The following is an 8,206-nucleotide window of genomic DNA, read 5'->3' as shown; positions in this document are numbered from 1 at the left end:
ACCCACCCCTCCCTCCCAACCCCCATCAACCCTCAGTTTGTTCTCAGTTTTTTTTAATTTTTTTTTTCAACGTTTTTTATTTATTTTGGGGACAGAGAGAGACAGAGCATGAACGGGGAAGGGGCAGAGAGAGAGGGAGACACAGAATCGGAAACAGGCTCCAGGCTCCGAGCCATCAGCCCAGAGCCTGACGCGGGGCTCGAACTCACGGACCGCGAGATTGTGACCTGGCTGAAGTCGGACGCTTAACCGACTGAGCCACCCAGGTGCCCCATTTTTTTTTTAATTTTTTTTCAACGTTTTTTATTTAATTTTGGGACAGAGAGAGACAGAGCATGAACGGGGGAGGGGCAGAGAGAGAGGGAGACACAGAATCGGAAACATGTTCTCAGTTTTTAAGAGTCTCTTATGCTTTGGCTCTCTCCCACTCTAACCTCTTTTTTTTTCCTTCCCCTCCGCCAGGGGTTTCTGTTAAGTTTCTCAGGATCCACATAGAGTGAACGCATATGGTATCTGTCTTTCTCTGTATGGCTTATTTCACTTAGCATCACACTTGCCAGTTCCATCCATGTTGCTACAAAGGGCCATATTTCATTCTTTCTCATTGCCACGTAGTATTCCATTGTGTTTAGAAACCACAATTTCTTTATCTATGCATCAGTTGATGGACATTTAGGCTTTTCCCACAATTTGGCTATTGTTGAGAGTGCTCCTATAAACATTGGGGTACAAGTGCCCCTATGCATCAGTACTCCTGTATCCCTTGGGTAAATTCCTAGCAGTGCTATTGCTGGGTCATAGGGTAGGTCTATTTTTAATTTTTTGAAGAACCTCCACACTGTTTTCCAGAGTGGCTGTACCAGTTTGCACTCCCACCGACAGTGCAAGAGGGTTCTCATTTCTCCACATCCTCTCCAGCATCTATAGTCTCCTGATTTGTTCATTTGGGCCACTCTGACTGGCGTGAGGTGATATCTGAGTGTGGTTTTGATTTGTATTTCCCTGATGAGGAGCGACATTGAGCATCTTTTCATGTGCCTGTTGGCCATCCGGATGTCTTCTTTAGAGAAGTGTCTATTCATGTTTTCTGCCCATTTCTTCACTGGGTTATTTGTTTTTCGGGCATGGAGTTTGGTGAGCTCTTTATAGATTTTGGATACTAGCCCTTTGTCTGATATGCATTTGCAAATATCTTTTCCCATTCTGTTGGTTGCCTTTTAGTTTTGTTGGTTGTTTCCTTTGCTGTGGAGAAGTTTTGATCTTCATGAGGTCCCAATAGTTCATTTTTGCTTTTAATTCCCTTGCCTTTGGGGATGTGTCAAGTAAGAAATTGCTGCGGCTAAGGTCAGAAAGGTGTTTTCCTGTTTTCTCCTCTAGGGTTTTGATGGTTTCCTGTCTCACATTCAGGTCCTTTATCCATTTTGAGTTTATTTTTGTGAATGGTGTAAGAAAGTGTTCTACTTTCATTCTTCTGCATGTTGCTGTCCAGTTCTCCCAGCACCATTTGTCAAAGACACTGTCTTTTTTCCATTGGATATTCTTTCCTGCTTTGTCAAAGATGAGTTGGCCATACTTTTGTGGGTCTAGTTCTGGGGTTTCTATTCTATTCCATTGGTCTATGTGTCTGTTTTTGTGCCAATACCATGCTGCCTTGATGAATACAGCTTTGCAGTACAGGCTAAAGTCTGGGATTGTGATGCCTCCTGCTTTGGTCTACTTCTTCAAAATTACTTTGGCTATTCGGGGCCTTTTGTGGTTCCATATTAATTTTAGGATTGCTTGTTCTAGCTTCAAGAAGAATGCTGGTGCAATTTTGATTGGGATTGCATTGAATGTGTAGATGGCTTTGGGTAGTATTGACATTTTGACAATATTTATTCTTCCAATCCATGAGCACGGAATGTTTTCCCATTTCTTTATATCTTCTTCAATCTCCTTCATAAGCTTTCTAGAGTTTTCAGCATACAGGTCTTGTACATCTTTGGTTAGATTTATTCCTAGGTATTTTATGCTTCTTGGTGCAATTGTGAATGGGATCGGTTTCTTTATTTCTCTTTCTGTTGCTTCATTATTAGTGTATAAGAATGCAACTGATTTCTGTACATTGATTTTTGTATCCTGCAACTTTGCTGAATTCATGTATCAGTTCTAGCAGACTTTTGTGGAGTCTTTCGGATTTTCCATGTATAATGTCATGTCATCTGCAAAAAGTGAAAGCTTGACTTCATCTTTGCCAATTTTGATGCCTTTGATTTCCTTTTGTTGTCTGATTGCTGGTGCTAGAACTTCCAACACTTTGTTAAACAACAGTGGTGAGAGTGGGCATCCCTGTCGTGTTCCTGATCTCTGGGGATAAGATCTCAGTTTTTCCCCATTGAGGATGATGTTAGCTGTGGGCTTTTCATAAATGGCTTTTATAATGTTTAAGTATTTTCCTTCTATCCCGACTTTCTCGAGGGTTTTTATGAAGAAACGATGCTGAATTTTGCCAAATGCTTTTTCTGCATCGATTGACAGGATCATATGGTTTTTCTCTTTTCTTTTATTAATGTGATGTATCACATTGATTGATTTGCAAATGTTGAACCAGCCCTGCAGGCCAGGAATGAATCCCACTTGATCCTGGTGAATAATTCTTTCTATAAGCTGTTGAATTCAATTTGCTATATCTTATTGAGAATTTTTGCATCCATATTCATCAGGGATATTGGCCTGTAGTTCTCTTTTTTTACGGGGTCTCTGTCTGGTTTAGGAATCAAAGTAATAGTGGCTTCATAGAATGAGTCTGGAAGTTTTCCTTCCCTTTCTAATTTTGGAATAGCTTGAGAAGGATAGGTATTATCTCTGCTTTAAATGTCTGGTAGAATTCCCCAGGGAAGCCATCTGGTCCTGGACTCTTATTTGTTGGGAGATTTTTGATAACTGATTCCATTTCTTCGCTGGTTATGGGTCTGTGTAAGCTTTCTATTTCTTCCTGTTTGAGTTTTGGAAGTGTGTGGGTGTTCAGGAATTTGTCCATTTCTTCCAGGTTGTCCAGTTTGTTGGCATATAATTTTTCATAGTATTCCCTGATAATTGCTTGTATTTCTGAGGGGTTGGTTGTAATAATTCCATTTTAATTCATGATTTTATCTATTTCGGTCATCTCCCTTTTCTTTTTGAGAAGCCTGGCTAGAGGTTTAACAATTTTGTTTACTTTTTCAAAAAACCAACTCTTGGTTTCATTGATCTGCTCTACAGTTTTTTTAGATTCTATATTGTTTATTTCTGCTCTGACCTTTATTATTTCTCTTCTCCTGCTGGGTTTGGAGTGTCTTTGCTGCTCTGCTTCTATTTCCTTTAGGTGTGCTGTTAGATTTTGACTTGGGATTTTTCTTGTTTCTTGAGATAGGCCTGGATTGCAATGTATTTTCCTCTCAGGACTGCCTTAGCTGAATCCCAAGGTGTTTGGGTTGTTGTATTTTCATTTTCATTTGTTTCCATATATTTTTTAATTTCTTCTCTAATTGCCTGGTTGACGCATTCATTCTTTAGTAGGGTGTTCTTTGACCTCCATGCTTTTGGAGGTTTTCCAGACTTTCCTGTGGTTGATTTCAAGCTTCATAGCATTGTGGTCTGAAAGTATGCATGGTATGATCTCAATTCTTGTATACTTATGAAGGGCTGTTTTGTGACCCAGAATGTGATCTATCTTGGAGAATGTTCCATGTGCACTCGAGAAGAAAGTATATTCTGTTGCTTTGGGATGCAGAGTTCTAAATATATCTGTCACGTCCATCTGATCCAATGTATCATTCAGGGCCCTTGTTTCTTTATTGACCGTGTGTCTAGATGATCTATCCATTGTTGTAAGTGGGGTATTAAAGTCCCCTGCAATTACCACATTCTTGTCAATAAGGTTGCTTATGTTTGTGAGTAATTGTTTTATATATTTGGGGGCTCCCGTATTCGGCGCATACATATTTATAATTGTTAGCTCTTCTTGATGGATAGACCTTGTAATTATTATATGATGCCCTTCTTCATCTCTTGTTACAGCCTTTAATTTAAAGTCTAGTTTGTCTGATATAAGTATGGCTACTCCAGCTCTCTTTTGACTTCCAGTAGCATGATAAATAGTTCTCCACCCCCTCACTTTCAATATGAAAGTGTCCTCAGGTCTAAAATGAGCCTCTTGTAGACAGCAAATAGATGAGTCTTGTTTTTTTATCCATTCTGATACCCTATGTCTTTTGGTTGGCACATTTAGTCCATTTACATTCAGTGTTATTATAGAAAGATATGGGTTTAGAGTCATTGTGATGTCTGTAGGTTTCATGCTTGTAGCGATGTCTCTGGTACTTTGTCTCACAGGATCCCCCTTAGGATCTCCTGTAGGGCTGGTTTAGTGGTGATGAATTCCTACAGTTTTTGTTTGTTTGGAAAGACCTTTATCTCTCCTTCTATTCTAAATGACAGATTTCCTGGATAGAGGATTCTCGGCTGCATATTTTTTCTGTTCATCACATTGAAGATTTCCTGCCATTCCTTTCTGGCCTGCCAAGTTTCAGTAGAGAGACCCGTCACGAGTCTTATAGGTCTCCCTTTATATGTTAGAGCACGTTTATCCCTAGCTGCTTTCAGAATTTTCTCTTTATCCCTGTATTTTGCCAGTTTCACTATGATATGTCATGCAGAAGATCGGTTCAAGTTACGTCTGAAGGGAGTTCTCTGTGCCTCTTGGATTTCAATGCCTTTTTCTTTCCCCAGATCAGGGAAGTTCTCAGCCATGATGTCTTCAAGTATACCTTCAGCACCTTTCCCTCTCTCTTCCTCCTCTGCAATACCAATTATGCATAGATTATTTCTCTTTAGTGCATCACTAGTTCTCTAATTTTCCCCTCATTCGCCTGGATTTTTTTATCTCTCTTTTTCTCAGCTTCCTCTTTTTCCATAATTTTATCTTCTAGTTCACCTCTTCTCTCCTCTGCCTCTTCAATCTGAGCCGTGGTCATCTCTATTTTATGTTGCCGCTCATTAATAGCATTTTTTAGTTTCTCCTGGCTGTTCCTTAGTCCCTTGATCTCTGTAGCAATAGATTCTCTGCTGTCCTTTATACTGTTTTCAAAGCCCAGCGATTAATTTTGTGACTATTAATCTAAATTCACTTTCTGTTATATTGTTCAATTCGTTTTTGATCAGTTCATTAGCTGTCGTTATTTCCTGGAGGTTTTTTTGAGGGGAATTATTCCGTTTCGTCATTTTGGATTGTCCCTGGAGTGGTGCACAACTGCAGGGCACTTCCCCTGTGCTGTCCTGAATAACTTGCATTGGTGGGTGGGCCACAGTCTGACCTGATGTCTGCCCCCAGTCCACCACTGGGGCCACACTCAGACTGGTGTGTGCCTTCTCTTCCCCTCTCCTAGGGGCGGGATTCACTGTGGGGTGGCGTGGCCAGTCTGGGCTACTTGCACACTGCCAGGCTTGTGGTGCTGGGGACCTGGTGTATTAGCTGGGGTGGATCGTCAAGGTGCTCAGGGGCGGGAGGGGCAGGCTCAGCTCGCTTTTCCTTTGGAGATCCACTTCTGGAGGGGCCCTGTGGCACCGGGAGGGAGTCAGACCTGCCGGAGGGATGGATCTGCAGAAGCACAGGGTTCAGTGTTTGCTCGGAGCAAGTAAGTTTCCTGACAGGAACTGGTTCCTTTGGGATTTTGGCTGGGGGATGGGCAAAGGAGATGGCACTGGTGAGCACCTCTGTTACCTGTCAAGCTGCGCTCTGTTGTCCGGGGCTCAACAATTCTCCCTCCCGTTGTCCTCCAGCCCTTCCATTCTCTGAGCAGATCTGTTAATTTATAACCTTCCAGATGTTAAGTCCTGCTGGCTGTCAGAACTCACAGAGTCTGGCCCCTCCGCTTTTGCAAGCCAGACTCGGGGGCTCTGCCTTGTTGGGTGGGCTGGCTGCCCCTCCACCACCCCGGCTCCCTCCCTCCAGTCCGTGTAGCGCGCACCGCCTCTCCGCCTTTCCTACCATCTTCCGTGCCCCTCTTGTCTATGCTTGGCTCCGGAGAATCCGTTTTGCCAGTCTTCTGGCGATTTTCTGGGTTATTTAGGCAGGTGTTGGTGGAATGTAAGTGATCCGCAGGACGTGGTGAGCCCAGTGTCTTCCTACACCACCACCTTCCCCCATCACCAACCGTTTGAATGTTTGTGAACATCTTCTGTGCTACACCACTGAAGAGGGAAGGACTAAGGTGAATATGCTCTTTCTGTACTAAAAAAAATTTCTCTGAGACTCTTCTCCATTGCTTTATTCCATAAAGTTCATTCCTTTTTATTTATTTCCTGACTCTTGATACAAGTATTTGTATGTTCAGGATCCATTCTCTCTTGGAGCTGAGCCTAGTCTATCTAACACAGGCTTTTGCTGTTTAACTGTTTCATATTTAGTATATGTGTGTTTATTTATATTTGTTAAAAGAATACAACCACTTACCCAAATACTGGGTGATGGAGTGAAAAAAAAAATAAAGCACAGCTAAATCCAAATTTAAAACTTAATATTCGGAACCATTTATCCATAAAGTGTCTCTCTTAAAATCTATGCAGATTAAATTAAGTAAATATCTTCTATATGTTCTGGTGGCATTTATAATCTAACACAAATGCTGCAAATAATAATAATAATAGTTTATATTTGTTGATTGCTCACATACTCCAAACATTATTGTGTTTTGTATATACTACCTTATTTAAAATCACAACAACTCTCTAACTTTGATACCATTATTATACCAATTTTACAAATGAGAGAATTATGACCCAGTGAGATTAAATATCTTGCCCAAGGCAGAACTAAAAAAAAAAAAAAATCAAGCAAGTTTGACTCCAAAGCCTTGGTTCTTACCTGCCATGTTGTATTCCATTATAATGGTCAATATCTACAGAATACTTACTATCTCTTCTCAGTATCATACAGGTACACTTCTAAGTACCATATATGTATAACTCCTTTAATCATAACCCCAGTCCTAGAAAGTTATATTATAATCTCCATTTTAAAGATAAGGAAAATTAAAGCAAAAATTTAAGAATTCCCATAAGTCTGCATGATAAAAATTGGTAAACTCAAAATTATAAAAAAAAAATTATGTTCAACCCAAAATATGGAAGTACCCCACAGCACCTGATTCTTGTAACTAGTATATAATAACTAGTATATAATAAGTCCTTTATATAATAAGGAGTCAAGATAAGTTTTCAAATTCTTTCCCCTACCCTTTTGCCAGAATATCCTATAGGGTGGTAGGAGGGAGGATAGAATAATTTTCATCTCACAATGTGTTATCTCCTACACACATAATGAGTAACCCAGGCAGATGCCACTTACTCATTTGCATGCACTGAGCACAGGCTGGCAAAAGCAAAATGAACCAAAGAAGCTACTTTATTAACTTTGTCTTGAAGAGACAACCGAATGAATGCAACTCAATGAAGTAAAAAATATATATGTATTTTTTATACAAATGGGAATTATTTTGATCAATTGAGCTATTTACGTACCTGCTCACAAAGAATTAACGTAACCAAAAGCATTAATTACTGAATGAGATTATAAAATCAAAACACCAAAAACTTGCCCCTGTAAAAATCTGAAAAAGTACTAAAAGTACCAATGATGACCTAATGAAGTTGCTATCTTTCAGTGAAGTTTACCAAGAGTAACAATGAATCGTGACAGAGACTGAAAATTCCAATGCTTCTATCTAAATATTAATTCTTCAGTTTTATCATTTAAAACTATCTATGATCAGTCTTAACATTACTTGGAAAAAAAACATGTTATTTAAGTTTTACTTGTCTGCATTTAATATTTGTATAAACATGAGTAAATAAATAAAATTAGCTAAAGAAAAATGGAAATTCATATTATGCCCATAATATATTAAACAGCATATCTATGTCCACGAAAGTTTTATATATTTTTATAACACTGTCCTAAGTCGCCTGGAAAAGTGTTCAAGAATAAGTGAAACTTTAAATTATCTAAAAAAGAGTTTTAAGAGCAAATACTGGCTACCAATCATATGTATAAATCTTCCCTCAAATCTAAAAATAGGAATGCGTTAAACAGAATGCACAAAGACAGAGAACGGCTCATCAAACTTTCCCAGCTAGGAAAATGTGGCTTTCCCATACATCATTCAATAAAAAACAGATGGGAGCAAGT

The sequence above is a fragment of the Herpailurus yagouaroundi genome, unplaced genomic scaffold (assembly GCF_014898765.1).
Source record: "Herpailurus yagouaroundi ecotype Mexico unplaced genomic scaffold, PumYag 197, whole genome shotgun sequence".
In the NCBI taxonomy this organism is placed as follows: Eukaryota; Metazoa; Chordata; class Mammalia; order Carnivora; family Felidae; genus Herpailurus; species Herpailurus yagouaroundi.
The sequence above is the reverse complement of the archived record's forward strand: the minus strand, read 5'-3'. Positions refer to the sequence as shown.